This window comes from Telmatherina bonti, assembly GCF_933228915.1.
Source record: "Telmatherina bonti genome assembly, chromosome: 24".
NCBI lineage: Eukaryota > Metazoa > Chordata > Actinopteri > Atheriniformes > Telmatherinidae > Telmatherina > Telmatherina bonti.
The window spans coordinates 537,016-557,118 of NC_136633.1; positions in this window are offsets into that span (position 1 = coordinate 537,016).

Genomic DNA, 20,103 nt, shown 5'->3' on the forward strand with positions numbered 1-20,103 from the left:
CAGGTGAACAGGCAGGTGAACAGGCTGGTGAACAGGCAGGCTGGTGATCAGGCTGGTGAACAGGTTGGTGTACAGGCAGGCTGGTGAACAGGCTGGTAAACAGACAGGTGAACAGGCAGGTGAACAGGCTGGTGAACAGGGAGGCTGGTGAACAGGCAGGTGAACAGGCGGGCTGGTGAACAGGCTGCTTAACAGGCTGGTGGACAGGCTGGTGAACAGGTTGGTGTACAGGCAGGCTGGTGAACAGGCTGGTGAAAGGGCTGGTGAACAGGCTGGTAAACAGGCAGGTTAACAGGCAGGTGAACAGGCTGGTTAACAGGCTGGTGGACAGGCTGGTGAAGAAGCTGGTAAACAGGCAGGCTGGTGAACAGGCTGGTGAACAGGCAGGTTAACAGGCAGGCTGGTGAACAGGCTGGTGAACAGGCAGGTGAACAGTCTGGTGAACAGGCAGGCTGGTGAACAGGCTGGTGAACAGGCAGGTAAACAGGCTGGTGAACAAGCAGTCTGGTGAAAAGGCTGGTAAACAGACAGGTGAACAGGCAGGTGAACAGGCTGGTGAACAGGGAGGCTGGTGAACAGGCAGGTGAACAGGCAGGCTGGTGAACAGGCTGGTGAACAGGCAGGCTGGTGAACAGGCTGGTGATCAGGCAGATGAACAGGCTGGTGAACAGGCAGGCTGGTGAACAGGCTGGTGAACAGGCAGGTGAACAGTCTGTTTAACAGGCAGGCTGGTGAACAGGCAGGTAAACAGGCTGGTGAACAAGCAGTCTGGTGAAAAGGCTGGTGAACAGGCAGGTGAACAGGCTGGTGAACAGGCAGGTGAACTGGCAGGTTAACAGGCAGGTGAACAGGCAGGTGAACAGGCAGGCTGGGGAACAGGCTGGTGAACAGGCTGGTGAACAGGCAGGCTGGTGAACAGGCTGGTGAACAGGTTGGTGTACAGGCAGGCTGGTGAACAGGCTGGTGAACAGGTTGGTGTACAGGCAGGCTGGTGAACAGGCTGGTGAACAGGCAGGTCAACAGGCAAGTGAACAGGCAGGCTGGTGAACAGGCTGGTGAACAGGCAGGCTGGTGAACCGGCGGTGAACAGGCTGGTGAACAGGCAGGCTGGTGAACAGGCTGGTGAACAGGCAGGTGAACAGGCTGGTGAACAGGCTGGTGAACAGGCAGGCTGGTGAACAGGCAGGTGAACAGGCAAGTGAACAGGCAGGCTGGTGAACAGGCTGGTGAACAGGCAGGTGAACAAGCTGGTGAACAGGATGGTGAACAGGCAGGTGAACAGGCAGGTGAACAGGCAGGTGAACAGACTGGTGAACAGGCTGGTTAACAGGCAGGTTAACAAGCTGGTGAACAGGCTGGTGAACAGGCTGGTGAACAGGCTGGTGAACAGGCAGGTTAACAGGCAGGTGAACAGGCAGGTGAACAGGCAGGCTGGTGAACAGGCTGGTGAAAAGGCAGGTGAACAGGCAGGTTGGTGAACAGGCTGGTGAACAGGCTGGTGAACAGGCTGGTGAACAGGCAGGCTGGTGAACAGGCTGGTGAACAGGCAGGCTGGTGAACAGGCAGGTGAACAGGCTGGTGAACAGGCTGGTGAACAGGCTGGTGAACAGGCAGGTTAACAGGCAGGTGAACAGGCTGGTGAACAGGCGGGCTGGTGAACAGGCTGGTGAACAGGCAGGTGAAAAGGCTGGTGAACAGGCAGGCTGGTGAACAGGCTGTTGAACAGGCAGGTGAAAAGGCTGGTGAACAGGCAGGCTGGTGAACAGGCTGGTGAACAGGCTGGTGAACAGGCAGGTTAACAGGCAGGTGAACAGGCTGGTGAACAGGCGGGCTGGTGAACAGGCTGGTGAACAGGCTGGTGAACAGGCGGGCTGGTGAACAGGCTGGTGAACAGGCTGGTGGACAGGCTGGTGAACAGGCAAGTGAACAGGCTGGTGAACAGGCAGGTGAACAGGCAGGCTGGTAAACAGGCAGGCTGGGGAACAGGCAGGTGAACAGGCTGGTGAACAGCCTGGTGATCAGGTAGGCTGGTGAACAGGCTGGTGAACAGGCAGGTTGGTGAACAGGCTGGTAAACAGGCAGGCTGGTGAACAGGCAGGTGAACAGGCTAGTGAACAGGCTGGTGAACAGGCAGGTTAACAGGCAGGTGAAAAGGCTGGTGAACAGGCAGGCTGGTGAACAGGCTGGTGAACAGGCAGGCTGGTGAACAGGCTGGTGAACAGGCAGGCTGGTGAACAGGCTGGTGGACAGGCTGGTGAAGAAGCTGGTGAACAGGTAGGCTGGTGAACAGGCAGGTGAACAGGCAAGTGAACAGGCTGGTGAACAGGCAGGTGAACAGGCAGGCTGGTAAACAGGCAGGCTGGGGAACAGGCAGGTGAACAGGCTGGTGAACAGCCTGGTGATCAGGTAGGCTGGTGAACAGGCTGGTGAACAGGCAGGTTGGTGAACAGGCTGGTGAACAGGCAGGCTGGTGAACAGGCAGGTGAACAGGCTAGTGAACAGGCTGGTGAACAGGCAGGTTAACAGGCAGGTGAACAGGCAGGCTGGTGAACAGGCTGGTGAACAGGCAGGCTGGTGAACAGGCTGGTGAACAGGCAGGCTGGTGAACAGGCAGGTGAACAGGCTGGTGAACAGGCTGGTGAACAGGCTGGTGAACAGGCGGGCTGGTGAAAAGGCTGGTGAACAGGCAAGTGAACAGGCTGGTGAACAGGCAGGCTGGTGAACAGGCAGGTGAACAGGCTGGTGGACAGGCAGGTGAAGAAGCTGGTGAACAGGCAGGCTGGTGAACAGGCAGGTGAACAGGCAAGTGAACAGGCTGGTGAACAGGCAGGCTGGTGAACAGGCAGGTGAACAGGCTGGTGAAGAAGCTGGTGAACAGGCAGGCTGGTGAACAGGCAGGTGAACAGGCAAGTGAACAGGCTGGTGAACAGGCAGGCTGGTGAACAGGCTGGTGGACAGGCTGGTGAAGGAGCTGGTGAACAGGCAGGCTGGTGAACAGGCAGGTGAACAGGCAAGTGAACAGGCTGGTGAACAGGCAGGCTGGTGAACAGGCTGGTGAACAGGCAGGTGAACAGTCTGGTGAACAGGCAGGCTGGTGAACAGGCAGGCTGGGGAACAGGCAGGTGAACAGGTTGGTGAACAGCCTGGTGATCAGGTAGGCTGGTGAACAGGCTGGTGAACAGGTTGGTGTACAGGCAGGCTGGTGAACAGGCTGGTGAACAGGCAGGTGAACAGGTTGGTGTACAGGCAGGCAAGTGAAAAGGCTGGTGAACAGGCTGGTGAAAAGGCAGGCTGGTGAACAGGCTGGTGAACAGGCAGGCTGGTGAACAGGCGGTGAACAGGCTGGCAGGTGAACAGGCAGGTGAACAGGCTGGTGAACAGGTAGGTGAACAGGCTGGTGAACGGGCAGGCTGTTGAACAGGCAGGTGAACAGGCTGGTGAACAGGCTGGTGAACAGGCAGGCTGGTGAACAGGCAGGTGAACAGGCTAGTTAACAGGCAGGTGAACAGGCTGGTGAACAGGCAGGTGAACAGGCTGGTGAACAGGTTGGTGAACAGGCGGGCTGATGAACAGGCTGGTGAACAGGTTGGTGGACAGGCTGGTGAACAGGCAGGCTGGTGAACAGGCAGGCAGGTGAACAGGCAGGTGAACTGGCAGGTTAACAGGCTGGTGAACAGGCTGGTGAACAGGCAGGCAGGTGAACAGGCAGGTGAAGTGGCAGGCTGGTGAACAGGCTGGTGAACAGGCTGGTGAACAGGCAGGTTAACAGGCAGGTGAACAGGCAGGCTGGGGAACAGGCTGGTGAACAGGCTGGTGAACAGGCTGGTGAACAGGCAGGCTGGTGAACAGGCTGGTGAACAGGTTGGTGTACAGGCAGGCTGGTGAACAGGCTGGTGAACAGGCTGGTGAACAGGCAGGTTAACAGGCAGGTGAACAGGCAGGCTGGTGAACAGGCTGGTGAAAAGGCAGGTGAACAGGCAGGTTGGTGAACAGGCTGGTGAACAGGCAGGCTGGTGAACAGGCTGGTGAACAGGCTGGTGAACAGGCTGGTGAACAGGCAGGTTAAGAGGCAGGTGAATAGGCTGGTGAACAGGCAGGCTGGTGAACAGGCTGGTGAACAGGCTGGTGAACAGGCAGGCTGGTGAACAGGCAGGTGAACAGGCTGGTGAACAGGCTGGTGAACAGGCAGGCTGTTGAACAGGCAGGAGAAAAGGCTGGTGAACAGGCAGGCTGGTGAAGAAGCTGGTGAACAGGCAGGCTGGTGAACAGGCAGGTGAACAGGCAAGTGAACAGGCTGGTGAACAGGCTGGTGAACAGGCAGGTGAACAGTCTGGTGAACCGGCAGGCTGGTGAACAGGCAGGCTGGGGAACAGGCAGGTGAACAGGCTGGTGAACAGCCTGGTGATCAGGTAGGCTGGTGAACAGGCTGATGAACAGGTTGGTGTACAGGCAGGCTGGTGAACAGGCTGGTGAACAGGCAGGTGAACAGGCTGGTGAACAGGCTGGTGAACAGCCTGGTGATCAGGTAGGCTGGTGAACAGGCTGATGAACAGGTTGGTGTACAGGCAGGCTGGTGAACAGGCTGGTGAACAGGCAAGTGAACAGGCAGGCTGGTGAACAGGCTGGTGAACAGGCTGGTGAACAGGCAGGTGAACAGGCTGGTGAACAGGCAGGCTGGTGAACAGTCGGTGAACAGGCTGGCAGGTGAACAGGCAGGTGAACAGGCAGGTGAACAGGTAGGTGAACAGGCTGGTGAACAGGCAGGCTGTTGAACAGGCAGGTCAAAAGGCTGGTGAACAGGAAGGCTGGTGAACAGGCTGGTGAACAGGCAGGCAGGTGAACAGGCTGGTGAACAGGTAGGCTGGTGAACAGGCAGGTGAACAGGCTGGTGAAAAGGCAGGTGAACAGGCAGGCTGGTGAACAGGATGGTGAACAGGCAGGTGAAAGGGCAGGTAAACAGGCTGGTGAACAGGCTGGTGAACAGGCAGGCTGGTGAACAGGCAGGATAACAGGCAGGTGAACAGGCTGGTCAACAGGCAGGTGAACAGGCTGGTGAACAGGCTGGTGAACAGGCAGGAAGGTGAACAGGCAGGTGAACAGGCAGGTGAACAGGCAGGCTGGTGAACAGGCTGGTGAACTGGCTGGTGAACAGGCAGGTGAATAGGATGGTGAACAGGCAGGTGAACAGGCTGGTGAACAGGCAGGCTGGTGAACAGGCTGGTGAACAGGCAGGCTGGTGAACAGGCAGGTGAACAGGCTGGTGAACAGGCTGGTGAACAGGCTGGTGAACAGGCTGTTGAACAGGCAGGTGAAAAGGCTGGTGAACAGGCAGGCTGGTGAAAAGGCTGGTGAACAGGCAGGCTGGTGAACAGGCTGGTGATCAGGGAGGCTGGTGAACAGGCAGGCTGGTGAACAGGCTGGTGAACAGGCAGGCAGGTGAAAGGGCAGGTGAAAGGGCAGGTAAACAGGCTGGTGAACAGGCTGGTGAACAGGCAGGCTGGTGAACAGGCAGGATAACAGGCAGGTGAACAGGCTGGTCAACAGGCAGGTGAACAGGCTGGTGAACAGGCTGGTGAACATGCAGGAAGGTGAACAGGCAGGTGAACAGGTTGGTGAACAGGCAGGTGAACTGGCAGGTGAACAGGCAGGCAGGTGAAAAGGCAGGCTGGTGAACAGGCTGGTGAACAGGCGGGCTGGTGAACAGGCTGGTGAACAGGCTGGTGGACAGGCTGGTGAACAGGAAGGTGAACAGGCAGGTGAACAGTCTGGTGAACAGGCTGGTGGACAGGCAGGTGAACAGTCTGGTGAACAGGCAGGCTGGTGAACAGGCTGGTGAACAGGCAGGCAGGTGAACAGGCTGGTGAACAGGCAGGTGAACAGGCTGGTGAACAGGCAGGCTGGTGAACAGGCAGGTGAACAGGCTGGTGAACAGGCAGGTGAACAGGCTGGTGAACATGCAGGCAGGTGAACAGGCAGGTGAACAGGCTGGTGAACAGGCTGGTGGACAGGCTGTTGAACAGGCAGGCTGGTGAACAGGCTGGTGAACAGGCAGGCTGGTGAACAGGCTGGTGAACAGGCAGGCTGGTGAAAAGGCAGGTGAACAGGCAGGTGAACAGGCTGGTCAACAGGCAGGTGAACAGGCTGGTGAACAGGCTGGTGAACAGGCAGGAAGGTGAACAGGCAGGTGAACAGTCTGGTGAACAGGAAGGTGAACAGGCAGGTGAACAGTCTGGTGAACAGGCTGGTGGAAAGGCTGGTGAACAGGCAGGTGAACAAGCTGGTGAACAGCCTTGTGAACAGGCAGGTGAACAGGCTGGTGAAAAGGCAGGTTAACAGGCAGGCTGGTGAACAGGATGGTGAACAGGCAGGTGAAAGGGCAGGTGAAAGGGCAGGTAAACAGGCTGGTGAACAGGCTGGTGAACAGGCAGGCTGGTGAACAGGCAGGTGAACAGGCTGGTGAACAGGCTGGTGTACAGGCAGGCAGGTGAACTGGCTGGTGAACAGGCTGGTGAAAGGGCTGGTGAACAGGCAGGCTCGTGAACAGGCTGGTAAAAAGGTAGGTGAACAGGCAGGCTGGTGAACAGGCAGGTGAAAAGGCTGGTGAACAGGCAGGTGAACAGGCGGGCTGGTGAACAGGCTGGTGAACAGGCTGGTGGAAAGGCTGGTGAAGAAGCTGGTGAACAGGCATTTAAACAGGCAGGTGAACAGGCAGGCTGGTGAACAGGCTGGTGAAAAGGTAGGTGAACAGGCAGGCTGGTGAACAGGCTGGTGAACAGGCTGGTGGACAGGCTGGTGAACAGGCAGGCTGGTGAACAGGCTGGTCAACAGGCAGGTGAACAGGCTGGTCAACAGGCAGGTGAACAGGCTGGTGAACAGGCTGGTGAACATGCAGGAAGGTGAACAGGCAGGTGAACAGGTTGGTGAACAGGCAGGTGAACAGGCAGGTGAACAGGCAGGTGAACAGTCTGGTGAACAGGCTGGTGGACAGGCAGGTGAACAGTCTGGTGAACAGGCAGGCTGGTGAACAGGCTGGTGAACAGGCAGGCAGGTGAACAGGTAGGTGAACAGGCTGGTGAACAGGCGGGCTGGTGAACAGGCTGGTGAACAGGATGGTGAACAGGCAGGTGAAAGGGCAGGTGAAAGGGCAGGTAAACAGGCTGGTGAACAGGCTGGTGAACAGGCAGGCTGGTGAACAGGCAGGATAACAGGCAGGTGAACAGGCTGGTCAACAGGCTGGTGGACAGGCTGGTGAACAGGCTGGTGAACAGGCTGGTGAACAGGCTGGTGGACAGGCTGGTGAACAGGCTGGTGAACAGGCAGGCTGGTGAACAGGCTGGTGAACAGGCAGGCTGGTGAACAGGCAGGTGAACAGGCAGGTGAACAGGCAGGCGAACAGGCAGGTGAACAGGCTGGTGAACAGGCAGGTGAACAGGCTGGTGAACAGGCAGGCTGGTGAACAGGCAGGTGAACAGGCTGGTGAACAGGCAGGTGAACAGGCTGGTGAACAGGCAGGCTGGTGAACAGGCAGGTGAACAGGCTGGTGAACAGGCTGGTGGACAGGCTGCTGAACAGGCTGGTGAACAGGATGGTGAACAGGCAGGCTGGTGAACAGGCAGGTGAACAGGCAGGTGAAAGGGCAGGTAAACAGTCTGGTGAACAGGCTGGTGAACAGGCAGGCTGGTGAACAGGCAGGTGAACAGGCTGGTCAACAGGCAGGTGAACAGGCTGGTGAACAGGCTGGTGAACAGGCAGGAAGGTGAACAGGCAGGTGAACAGGCTGGTGGAAAGGCTGGTGAACAGGCAGGTGAACAAGCTGGTGAACAGCCTTGTGAACAGGCAGGTGAACAGGCTGGTGAAAAGGCAGGTTAACAGGCAGGCTGGTGAACAGGATGGTGAACAGGCAGGTGAAAGGGCAGGTAAACAGGCTGGTGAACAGGCTGGTGAACAGGCAGGCTGGTGAACAGGCAGGTGAACAGGCTGGTGAACAGGCAGGATAACAGGCAGGTGAACAGGCTGGTCAACAGGCTGGTGAACAGGCTGGTGAACAGGCTGGTGAACATGCAGGAAGGTGAACAGGCAGGTGAACAGGTTGGTGAACAGGCAGGTGAACTGGCAGGTGAACAGGCAGGCAGGTGAAAAGGCAGGCTGGTGAACAGGCTGGTGAACAGGCGGGCTGGTGAACAGGCTGGTGAACAGGCTGGTGAACAGGCTGGTGGACAGGCTGGTGAACAGGAAGGTGAACAGGCAGGTGAACAGTCTGGTGAACAGGCTGGTGGACAGGCAGGTGAACAGTCTGGTGAACAGGCAGGCTGGTGAACAGGCTGGTGAACAGGCAGGCAGGTGAACAGGCTGGTGAACAGGCAGGTGAAAAGGCTGGTGAACAGGCAGGCTGGTGAACAGGCAGGTGAACAGGCTGGTGAACAGGCAGGTGAACAGGCTGGTGAACATGCAGGCAGGTGAACAGGCAGGTGAACAGGCTGGTGAACAGGCTGGTGGACAGGCTGTTGAACAGGCAGGCTGGTGAACAGGCTGGTGAACAGGCAGGCTGGTGAACAGGCTGGTGAACAGGCAGGCTGGTGAAAAGGCAGGTGAACAGGCAGGTGAACAGGCTGGTCAACAGGCAGGTGAACAGGCTGGTGAACAGGCTGGTGAACAGGCAGGAAGGTGAACAGGCAGGTGAACAGGCTGGTGGAAAGGCTGGTGAACAGGCAGGTGAACAAGCTGGTGAACAGCCTTGTGAACAGGCAGGTGAACAGGCTGGTGAAAAGGCAGGTTAACAGGCAGGCTGGTGAACAGGATGGTGAACAGGCAGGTGAAAGGGCAGGTGAAAGGGCAGGTAAACAGGCTGGTGAACAGGCTGGTGAACAGGCAGGCTGGTGAACAGGCAGGTGAACAGGCTGGTGAACAGGCTGGTGTACAGGCAGGCAGGTGAACTGGCTGGTGAACAGGCTGGTGAAAGGGCTGGTGAACAGGCAGGCTCGTGAACAGGCTGGTAAAAAGGTAGGTGAACAGGCAGGCTGGTGAACAGGCAGGTGAAAAGGCTGGTGAACAGGCAGGTGAACAGGCGGGCTGGTGAACAGGCTGGTGAACAGGCTGGTGGAAAGGCTGGTGAAGAAGCTGGTGAACAGGCATTTAAACAGGCAGGTGAACAGGCAGGCTGGTGAACAGGCTGGTGAAAAGGTAGGTGAACAGGCAGGCTGGTGAACAGGCTGGTGAACAGGCTGGTGGACAGGCTGGTGAACAGGCAGGCTGGTGAACAGGCTGGTCAACAGGCAGGTGAACAGGCTGGTCAACAGGCAGGTGAACAGGCTGGTGAACAGGCAGGCAGGTGAAAAGGCAGGCTGGTGAACAGGCTGGTGAACAGGCGGGCTGTTGTACAGGCTGGTGAACAGGCTGGTGGACAGGCTGGTGAACAGGAAGGTGAACAGGCAGGTGAACAGTCTGGTGAACAGGCTGGTGGACAGGCAGGTGAACAGTCTGGTGAACAGGCAGGCTGGTGAACAGGCTGGTGAACAGGCAGGCAGGTGAACAGGCAGGTGAACAGGCTGGTGAACAGGCGGGCTGGTGAACAGGCTGGTGAACAGGATGGTGAACAGGCAGGTGAAAGGGCAGGTGAAAGGGCAGGTAAACAGGCTGGTGAACAGGCTGGTGAACAGGCAGGCTGGTGAACAGGCAGGATAACAGGCAGGTGAACAGGCTGGTCAACAGGCTGGTGGACAGGCTGGTGAACAGGCTGGTGAACAGGCTGGTGAACAGGCTGGTGGAAAGGCTGGTGAACAGGCTGGTGAAAAGGCAGGCTGGTGAACAGGCTGGTGAACAGGCAGGCTGGTGAACAGGCAGGTGAACAGGCAGGTGAACAGGCAGGCGAACAGGCAGGTGAACAGGCTGGTGAACAGGCAGGTGAACAGGCTGGTGAACAGGCAGGCTGGTGAACAGGCAGGTGAACAGGCTGGTGAACAGGCAGGTGAACAGGCTGGTGAACAGGCAGGCTGGTGAACAGGCAGGTGAACAGGCTGGTGAACAGGCTGGTGGACAGGCTGGTGAACAGGCTGGTGAACAGGCAGGCTGGTGAACAGGCTGGTGAACAGGCTGGTGAACAGGCAGGCTGGTGAACAGGCAGGTGAACAGGCAGGTGAACAGGCTGGTCAACAGGCAGGTGAACAGGCTGGTGAACAGGCTGGTGAACAGGCAGGAAGGTGAACAGGCAGGTGAACAGGCTGGTGGAAAGGCTGGTGAACAGGCAGGTGAACAAGCTGGTGAACAGCCTTGTGAACAGGCAGGTGAACAGGCTGGTGAAAAGGCAGGTTAACAGGCAGGCTGGTGAACAGGATGGTGAACAGGCAGGTGAAAGGGCAGGTAAACAGGCTGGTGAACAGGCTGGTGAACAGGCAGGCTGGTGAACAGGCAGGTGAACAGGCTGGTGAACAGGCAGGCAGGTGAACAGGCTGGTGAACAGGCTGGTGAAAGGGCTGGTGAACAGGCAGGCTCGTGAACAGGCTGGTAAAAAGGTAGGTGAACAGGCAGGCTGGTGAACAGGCAGGTGAAAAGGCTGGTGAACAGGCAGGTGAACAGGCGGGCTGGTGAAGAGGCTGGTGAACAGGCTGGTGGAAAGGCTGGTGAAGAAGCTGGTGAACAGGCAGGCTAGTGAACAGGCTGTTGAACAGGCAGGTTCACAGGCAGGTGAACAGGCAGGCTGGTAAAAAGGCTGGTGAACAGGAAGGCTTGTGAACAGGCTGGTGAACAGGCGGGCTGGTGAACAGGCTGGTGAACAGGCTGGTGGAAAGGCTGGTGAAGAAGCTGGTGAACAGGCATTTAAACAGGCAGGTGAACAGGCAGGCTGGTGAACAGGCTGGTGAAAAGGTAGGTGAACAGGCAGGCTGGTGAACAGGCTGGTGGACAGGCTGGTGAACAGGCAGGCTGGTGAACAGGCTGGTCAACAGGCAGGTGAACAGGCTGGTGAACAGCCTTGTGAACAGGCAGGTGAAAGGGCTGGTGAACAGGCTGGTAAACAGGCAGGTTAACTTGCAGGTGAACAGGCTGGTGAACAGGCGGGCTGGTGAAAAGGCTGGTGAACAGGCTGGTAGACAGGCTGGTGAAGAAGCTGGTAAACAGGCAGGCTGGTGAACAGGCTGGTGAAAAGGCAGGTTAAAAGGCAGGCTGGTGAACAGGCTGGTGAACAGGCAGGTGAAAAGGCTGGTGAACAGTCAGGCTGGTGAACAGGCAGGCTGGTGAACAGGCAGGTGAAAAGGCTGGTGAACAGTCAGGCTGGTGAACAGGCTGGTGAACAGGCAGGCTGGTGAACAGGCTGGTGAACAGGCAGGTGAACAGGCTGGTGAACAGGCTGGTGAACAGGCAGGTTAACAGGCTGGTGAATAGGCTGGTGAACAGGCAGGAAGGTGAACAGGCTGGTGGACTGTCTGGTGAACAGGCAGGCAGGTGAAAAGGCAGGTGAAAAGGCAGGCTGGTGAACAGGCAGGTGAACAGGCAGGCTGGTGAACAGGCTGGTGAACAGGCTGGTGAACAGGCAGGTTAACAGGCAGGTGAACAGGCTGGTGAACAGGCGGGCTGGTGAACAGGCTGGTGAACAGGCTGGTGAACAGGCTGGTGAACAGGCTGGTGGACAGGCTGGTGAACAGGCAGGCTGGTGAACAGGCTGGTGAACAGGCTGGTGAACAGGCAGGTGAACAAGCTGGTGAAAAGGCTGGTGAACAGGCAGGTGAAAAGGCAGGTGAACAGGCAGGCTGGTGAACAGGCAGGTGAACAGGCAGGTGAACAGACTGGTGAACAGGCTGGTGAACAGGCAGGCTGGTGAACAGGCAGGTTAACAGGCAGGTGAACAGACAGGTGAACAGGCAGGTTGGTGAACAGGCAGGTGAACAGGCTGGTGAACAGGCAGGTTAACAGGCAGGTGAACAGGCTGGTGAACAGGCAGGCTGGTGAACAGGCAGGTGAACAGGCTGGTGAACAGGCTGGTGAACAGGCAGGCAGGTGAACAGGCAGGTGAACAGGCAGGCTGGTGAACAGGCTGGTGAACAGGCTGGTGAACAGGCTGGTGAACAGGCTGGTGAACAGGCAGGCTGGTGAACAGGCTGGTGAACAGGCAGGCAGGTGAACAGGCTGGTGAACAGGCAGGCTGGTGAACAGGCAGGTGAACAGGCTGGTGAACAGGCAGGTGAACAGGCTGGTGAAAAGGCAGGCTGGTGAACAGGCAGGCTGGTGAACAGGATGGTGAACAGGCTGGTGAACAGGCTGGTGGACAGGCTGGTGAACAGGCAGGCTGGTGAACAGGCTGGTGAACGGGCTGGTGAACAGGCTGGTGAACAGGCTGGTGGAAAGGATGGTGAAGAAACTGGTGAATAGGTAGGCTAGTGAACAGGCTGTTGAACAGGCAGGTGAACAGGTTGGTGAACAGGCTGGTGAACAGGCAGGTGAACAGGCTGGTGAACAGGCAGGTGAACAGGCAGGTGAACAGGCTGGTGAACAGGCTGGTGAATAGGCTGGTGAACAGGCAGGTGAACAGGAAGGCTGGTGAACAGGCAGGCTGGTGAAAAGGCTGGTGAAAAGGCGGGCTGGTGAACAGGCTGGTGAACAGGCTGGTGGACAGGCTGGTGAACAGGCAGGCTAGTGAACAGGCTGTTGAACAGGCAGGTGAACAGGTTGGTGAACAGGCTGGTGAACAGGCAGGTGAACAGGCTGGTGAAAAGGCTGGTGAATAGGCTGGTGGACAGGCTGGTGGACAGGCTGGTGAACAGGCAGGCTGGTGAACAGGCTGGTGAACAGGCAGGTGAACAGGCTGGTGAACAGGCAGGCTGGTGAACAGGCTGGTGAACAGGCTGGTGAAAAGGCAGGTGATCAGGCAGGCTGGTGAAAAGGCTGGTGAACAGGCAGGCTGGTGAACAGGCAGGCTGGTGAACAGGCGGGCTGTTGAACAGGCTGGTGGACAGGCTGGTGAACAGGCAGGCTGGTGAACAGGCAGGCTGGTGAACAGGCTTGTGAACAGGCTGGTGAACAGGCTGGTGAACAGGCAGGCTGGTGAACAGGCAGGTGAACAGGCAGGCTGGTGAACAGGCAGGCTGGTGAACAGGCTGGTGAACAGGCAGGCTGGTGAACAGGCTGGTGAACAGGCAGGTGAACAGGCTGGTGAACAGGCTGGTGAACAGGCAGGTGAACAGGCAGGTGAACAGGCAGGCTGGTGAACAGGCTGGTGAAAAGGCAGGTGAACAGGCAGGTTGGTGAACAGGCAGGTGAACAGGCTGGTGAACAGGCTGGTGAACAGGCTGGTTAACAGGCAGGTGAACAGGCTGGTGATCAGGAAGGTGAACAGGCAGGCTGGTGAACAGGCAGGCTGGTGAACAGGCTGGTGAACAGGCAGGTGAACAGACTGGTGAACAGGCAGGCTGGTAAACAGGCTGGTGAACAGGCTGGTGGAAAGGCTGGTGAAGAAGCTGGTGAATAGGTAGGCTAGTGAACAGGCTGTTGAACAGGCAGGTGAACAGGTTGGTGAACAGGCTGGTGAACAGGCAGGTGAACAGGCTGGTGAACAGGCAGGTGAACAGGCTGGTGAACAGGCAGGTGAACAGGCTGGTGAAAAGGCAGGTGAACAAGCAGGCTGGTGAACAGGATGGTGAACAGGCAGGTGAAAGGGCAGGTGAAAGGGCAGGTAAACAGGTTGGTGAACAGGCTGGTGAACAGGCAGGTTTACAGGCTGGTGAACAGGCTGGTGAATAGGCTGGTGAACAGGCAGGTGAACAGGCAGGTGAACAGGCAAGTGAACAGGCAGGCTGGTGAACAGGCTGGTGAACAGGCAGGTGAACAGTCTGGTGAACAGGCAGGCTGGTGAACAGGCTGGTGAACAGGCTGGTGGAAAGGCTGGTGAAGAAGCTGGTGAATAGGTAGGCTAGTGAACAGGCTGTTGAACAGGCAGGTGAACAGGCAGGTGAACAGGCTGGTGAACAGGCTGGTGAATAGGCTGGTGAACAGGCAGGTGAACAGGCAGGTGAACAGGCAGGTGAACAGGCAGGCTGGTGAACAGGCAGGCTAGTGAACAGGCTGGTGAACAGGCAGGTGAACAGGCTGGTGAACAGGCTTGTGAACAGGCAGGCAGGTGAACAGGCTGGTGAACAGGCAGGCTGGTGAACAGGCAGGTGAAAAGGCTGGTGAACAGGCAGGTGAACAGGCTGGTGAAAAGGCTGGTGGACAGGCTGGTGAACAGGCAGGCTGGTGAACAGGCAGGTGATCAGGCAGGTGAACAGTCTGGTGAACAGGCAGGCTCGTGAACAGGCTGGTGAACAGGCAGGCTGGTGAACAGGCTGGTGAACAGGCAGGTGAACAGGCAGGTGAACAGGCAGGCTGGTGAACAGGCAGGTGAACAGGCTGGTGAACGGGCTGGTGAACAGGCTGGTGAACAGGCTGGTGGAAAGGCTGGTGAAGAAGCTGGTGAACAGGCAGGCTAGTGAACAGGCTGTTGAACAGGCAGGCAGGTGAAAAGGCTGGTGAACAGGCAGGCTGGTGAACAGGCAGGCTGGTGAACAGGCTCGTGAACAGGCGGGCTGGTGAACAGGCTGGTGAACAGGCTGGTGGACAGGCAGGTGAACAGGCTGGTGAAAAGGCAGGTGAACAGGCAGGCTGGTGAACAGGCTGGTGAACAGGCAGGCTGTTGAACAGGCTGGTGAACAGGCAGGCTGGTGAACAGGCTGGTGAACAGGCTGGTGAACAGGGAGGCTGGTGAACAGGCAGGCTGGTAAACAGGCTGGTGAACAGGCAGGCAGGTGAACAGGCTGGTGAACAGGCAGGCTGGTGAACAGGCTGGTGAACAGGCTGGTGAACAGGGAGGCTGGTGAACAGGCAGGCTGGTAAACAGGCTGGTGAACAGGCAGGCAGGTGAACAGGCTGGTGAACAGGCAGGCTGGTGAAAAGGCAGGCTGGTGAACAGGCAGGTGAAAAGGCTGGTGAACAGGCAGGTGAACAGGCTGGTGAACAGTCAGGTGAACAGGCTGGTGAAAAGGCAGGTGAACAGGCAGGCTGGTGAACAGGATGGTGAACAGGCAGGTGAAAGGGCAGGTGAAAGGGCAGGTAAACAGGCTGGTGAACAGGCTGGTGAACAGGCAGGCTGGTGAACAGGCTGGCGAACAGGCTGGTGAACAGGCAGGAAGGTGAACAGGCAGGTGAACAGGTTGGTGAACAGGCAGGTGAACAGGCTGGTGAACAGGCTGGTGAATAGGCTGGTGAACAGGCAGGTGAACAGGCAGGCTGGTGAACAGGCTGGTGAACAGGCGGGCTGGTGAACAGGCTGGTGAACAGGCTGGTGGACAGGCTGGTGAACAGGCAGGCTGGTGAACAGGCTGGTGAACAGGCAGGTGGAAAGGCTGGTGAACAGTTAGGTGAACAGGCTGGTGAACAGGCTGGTGAACAGGCAGGTGAACAGGCTGGTGAAAAGGCAGGTGAACATGCAGGTGGACAGGCTGGTGAACAGGCTGGTGAACAGGCAGGCGGGTGAAAAGGCTGGTGAACAGGCAGGCTGGTGAACAGGCTGGTGAACAGGCAGGCTGGTGAACAGGCAGGCTGGTGAACAGGCTGGCGAAAAGGCAGGCTGGTAAACAGGCTGGTAGAATGGCAGGCTGGTGAACAGGCTGGTGAACAGGCAGGCTGGTGAACAGGCTGGTGAACAGGCTGGTGAACAGGCTGGTGGACAGGCTGGTGAACAGGCAGGCGGGTGAAAAGGCTGGTGAACAGGCAGGCTGGTGAACAGGCTGGTGAACAGGCAGGCTGGTGAACAGGCAGGCTGGTGAACAGGCTGGTGAAAAGGCAGGCTGGTAAACAGGCTGGTAGAATGGCAGGCTGGTGAACAGGCTGGTGAACAGGCAGGCTGGTGAACAGGCTGGTGAACAGGCTGGTGAATAAGCAGGTTAACAGGCAGGTGAACAGGCTGGTGAACAGGCAGGCTGGTGAACAGGCTGGTGAACAGGCAGGCTGGTGAACAGGCGGGCTGGTGAACAGGCTGGTGAACAGGCTGGTGGACAGGCAGGTGAACAGGCTGGTGAACAGGCAGGCTGGTGAACAGGCTGGTGAACAGGCAGGTGAACAGTCTGGTGAACAGGCAGGCTGGTGAACAGGCTGGTGAACAGGCAGGCTGGTGAACAGGCTGGTGAACAGGCAGGTGAACAGGCTGGTGAACAGGCTGGTCAACAGGCAGGCTGGTGAACAGGCTGGTGAATAGGCTGGTGAACAGGCAGGCTGGTGAACAGGCTGGTGAAAGGGCTGGTGAACAGGCTGGTGAACAGGCAGGTTAACAGGCAGGTGAACAGGCTGGTGAACAGGCAGGCTGGTGAACAGGCTGGTGAAAGGGCAGGTTAACAGGCAGGTGAACAGGCTGGTGAACGGGCAGGCTGATGAACAGGCTGGTGAACAGGCAGGTGAACAGGCAAGTGAACAGGCAGGCTGGTGAACAGGCCGGTGAACAGGCTGGTGAACATGCAGGTGAACAGGCTGGCAGGTGAACAGGCAGGTGAACAGGCTGGTGAACAGGCAGGCTGGTGAACAGGCAGGTGAACAGGCTGGTGAACAGGCAGGTGAACAGGCTGGTGAACAGGCTGGTGAACAGGCAGGTGAACAGGCTGGTGAACAGGCTGGTGAACAAACAGGTGAACAGACAGGTGAACAGGCAGGTGAACAGGCAGGCTGGTGAACAGGCTGGTGAACAGGCTGGTGAACAGGCAGGTTAACAGGCAGGTGAACAGGCAGGCTGGTGAACATGCTGGTGAAAAGGCAGGTGAACAGGCTGGTGAACAGGCAGGTGAACAGGCAGGTGAACAGTCTGGTGAACAGGCAGGCTGGTGAACAGGCAGGCAGGTGAACAGGCTGGTGAACAGGCAGGCTGGTGAACAGGCTGGTGAAAAGGCAGGTGAACAGGCAGGCTGGTGAACAGGCTGGTGAAAAGGCAGGTGAACAGGCTGGTGAACAGGCTGGTAAACAGGCAGGCTGGTGAACAGGCAGGTAAACAGGCAGGTGAACAGGCAGGTGAACAGGCTGGTGAACAGGCAGGTTAACAGGCAGGTGAACAGGCAGGCTGGTGAACAGGCTGGTGAACAGGCGGGCTGCTGAACAGGCAAGTTAACAGGCATGTTAACAGGCAGGTGAACAGGCAGGCAGGTGAACAGGCTGGTGAACAGGCAGGCAGGTGAACAGGCTGGTGAACAGGCAGGCTGGTGAACAGGCAGGTGAACAGGCTGGTGAACAGGCTGGTGAACAGGCAGGCTGGTGAACAGGCAGGCTGGTGAACAGGCTGGTGAACAGGCAGGTGAACAGGCAGGTGAACAGGCAGTTAAACAGACAGGTGAACAGGCAGGCTGGTGAACAGGCAGGTGAAAAGGCTAGTTAACAGGCTGGTGAACAGGCTAGTTAACAGGCAGGTGAACATGCTGGTGAACAGGCTGGTGAACAGGCAGGCTGGTGAACAGGCTGGTGAACAGGCAGGCTTGTGAACAGGCAGGTGAACAGGCAGGTGAACAGGCAGGTGAACAGGCAGGTGAACAGGCTGGTGAACAGGCAGGCTGGTGAACAGGCAGGTGAACAGGCTGGTGAACAGGCTGGTGAACAGACAGGCTGGTGAACAGGCAGGCTGGTGAACAGGCTGGTGAACAGGCAGGTGAACAGGCAGGTGAACAGGCAGTTAAACAGACAGGTGAACAGGCAGGCTGGTGAACAGGCAGGTGAACAGGCTGGTGAACAGGCAGGTGAACAGGCAGCTTGGTGAACAGGCAGGTGACAAGGCTAGTTAACAGGCTGGTGAACAGGCTAGTTAACAGGCAGGTGAACATGCTGGTGAACAGGCTGGTGAACAGGCAGGCTGGTGAACAGGCTGGTGAACAGGCAGGCTTGTGAACAGGCAGGTGAACAGGCAGGTGAACAGGCAGGTGAACAGGCAGGTGAACAGGCTGGTGAACAGGCTGGTGAACAGGCAGGTGAACAGGCTGGTGAACAGGCAGGTAAACAGGATGGTGAACAGGATGGTGAACAGGCAGGTGAACAGGCTGGTGAACAGGCAGGCTGGTGAACAGGCTGGTGAACAGGCAGGTGAACAGGCTGGTGAACAGGCAGGTAAACAGGATGGTGAACAGGATGGTGAACAGGCTGGTGAACAGGCTGGTGAACAGGCAGGCTGGTGAACAGGCTGGTGAACAGGCAGGTGAACAGGCAGCTTGGTGAACAGGCAGGTGAAAAGGCTAGTTAACAGGCTGGTGAACAGGCTAGTTAACAGGCAGGTGAACAGGCTGGTGAACAGGCTGGTGAACAGGCAGGCTGGTGAACAGGCTGGTGAACAGGCAGGCTTGTGAACAGGCAGGTGAACAGGCAAGTGAACAGACAGGCTGGTGAACAGGCTGGTGAACATGCAGGCTGGTGAACAGGCTGGTGAACAGGCAGGCTGGTGAACAGGCTGGTGAACAGGCAGGCTGGTGGACAGGCTGGTGAACAGGCAGGCTGGTGGACAGGCAGGTGAACAGGCTGGTGAACAGGCTGGTGAACAGGCTGGTGGAAAGGCTGGTGAACAGGCTGTTGAACAGGCAGGTTAACAGGCAGGTGAACAGGATGGTGAACAGGCTGGTGAACAGGCTGGTGAACAGGCTGGTGAACAGGCTGGTGAACAGGCAGGCTGGTGAACAGGCTGGTGAACAGGCAGGTGAACAGGCAGCTTGGTGAACAGGCAGGTGAAAAGGCTAGTTAACAGGCTGGTGAACAGGCTAGTTAACAGGCAGGTGAACAGGCTGGTGAACAGGCTGGTGAACAGGCGGGCTGCTGAACAGGCAAGTTAACAGGCATGTTAACAGGCAGGTGAACAGGCAGGCAGGTGAACAGGCTGGTGAACAGGCAGGCAGGTGAACAGGCTGGTGAACAGGCAGGCTGGTGAACAGGCTGGTGAACAGGCTGGTGAACAGGCAGGTGAACAGGCAGGTGAACAGGCAGTTAAACAGACAGGTGAACAGGCAGGCTGGTGAACAGGCAGGTGAACAGGCTGGTGAACAGGCAGGTGAACAGGCAGCTTGGTGAACAGGCAGGTGAAAAGGCTAGTTAACAGGCTGGTGAACAGGCTAGTTAACAGGCAGGTGAACATGCTGGTGAACAGGCTGGTGAACAGGCAGGCTGGTGAACAGGCTGGTGAACAGGCAGGCTTGTGAACAGGCAGGTGAACAGGCAGGTGAACAGGCAGGTGAACAGGCAGGTGAACAGGCTGGTGAACAGGCTGGTGAACAGGCAGGTGAACAGGCTGGTGAACAGGCAGGTAAACAGGATGGTGAACAGGCAGGTGAACAGGCAGGTGAACAGGCTGGTGAACAGGCTGGTGAACAGTCAGGCTGGTGAACAGGCTGGTGAACAGGCAGGTGAACAGGCAGCTTGGTGAACAGGCAGGTGAAAAGGCTAGTTAACAGGCTGGTGAACAGGCTAGTTAACAGGCAGGTGAACAGGCTGGTGAACAGGCTGGTGAACAGGCAGGCTGGTGAACAGGCTGGTGAACAGGCAGGCTTGTGAACAGGCAGGTGAACAGGCAGGTGAACAGGCAGGCTGGTGAACAGGCTGGTGAACAGGCAGGCTTGTGAACAGGCAGGTGAACAGGCAGGTGAACAGGCAGGTGAACAGGCAGGTGAACAGGCTGGTGAACAGGCTGGTGAACAGGCAGGTGAACAGGCTGGTGAACAGGCAGGTAAACAGGATGGTGAACAGGATGGTGAACAGGCAGGTGAACAGGCTGGTGAACAGGCTGGTGAACAGGCTGGTGAACAGGCAGGCTGGTGAACAGGCTGGTGAACAGGCAGGTGAACAGGCAGCTTGGTGAACAGGCAGGTGAAAAGGCTAGTTAACAGGCTGGTGAACAGGCTAGTTAACAGGCAGGTGAACAGGCTGGTGAACAGGCAGGCTTGTGAACAGGCAGGTGAACAGGCAGGTGAACAGACAGGCTGGTGAACAGGCTGGTGAACAGGCAGGCTGGTGAACAGGCTGGTGAACAGGCAGGCTGGTGAACAGGCTGGTGAACAGGCTGGTGAAAAGGCAGGCTGGTGGACAGGCTGGTGAACAGGCAGGCTGGTGGACAGGCAGGTGAACAGGCTGGTG